General features: G+C 60.0%; 1 protein-coding gene across 3 annotated transcripts in view; it reads left to right on the top strand.

The window, feature by feature from the left end:
- The window catches only part of FAM110D (family with sequence similarity 110 member D), a 3857-nt gene that overhangs the window by 1629 nt on the left and 1793 nt on the right, over positions 1 to 435 (top strand). The window lies entirely within an intron of this gene.

Genomic DNA, 435 nt, shown 5'->3' with positions numbered 1-435 from the left:
CCCCTTTCCCTGATGGCCCTGCTGGGCCTGGGCAGGGCAGTTGGCTGCAATTACTGGAGGCTCCTACCCTGTGGTTATATCCCTGACCTCTGTGTTTGGGGGCGGGATGGGTGGGTCCTGCTGGAGCCAGCATGTGGCTGGGAAGCCTCCTTGTCTTGGACTCAAAGTTGCTAGGTTGGGAAGAGGTATTTTTTCCGGTTGAGGCTACTTTCGGGAATTGGGCAGGGACCAGACCCATTTCCTTTTCCAAGTGTCCTGCTTGCTGATGCCTGCTTGGCATGGCCCTGTGGCCAGAATGGGGCACCCTCAAAGGGGCATATGTTTCTGGGTGGCCAGGGAGCCCCTGCCCATTGTCTCTGAGGGATGGGCGTGGGAGGGATACCTGAGCCTCTGCCCCCTGGGCATGGCACCTGGCTGACTTGGATGGGGGAGGGG

The sequence above is a fragment of the Lipotes vexillifer genome, unplaced genomic scaffold (assembly GCF_000442215.2).
Source record: "Lipotes vexillifer unplaced genomic scaffold, Lipotes_vexillifer_v1.1 scaffold496, whole genome shotgun sequence".
Taxonomy (NCBI): Eukaryota; Metazoa; Chordata; class Mammalia; order Artiodactyla; family Lipotidae; genus Lipotes; species Lipotes vexillifer.
The sequence above is the reverse complement of the archived record's forward strand: the minus strand, read 5'-3'. Positions and strand labels throughout refer to the sequence as shown.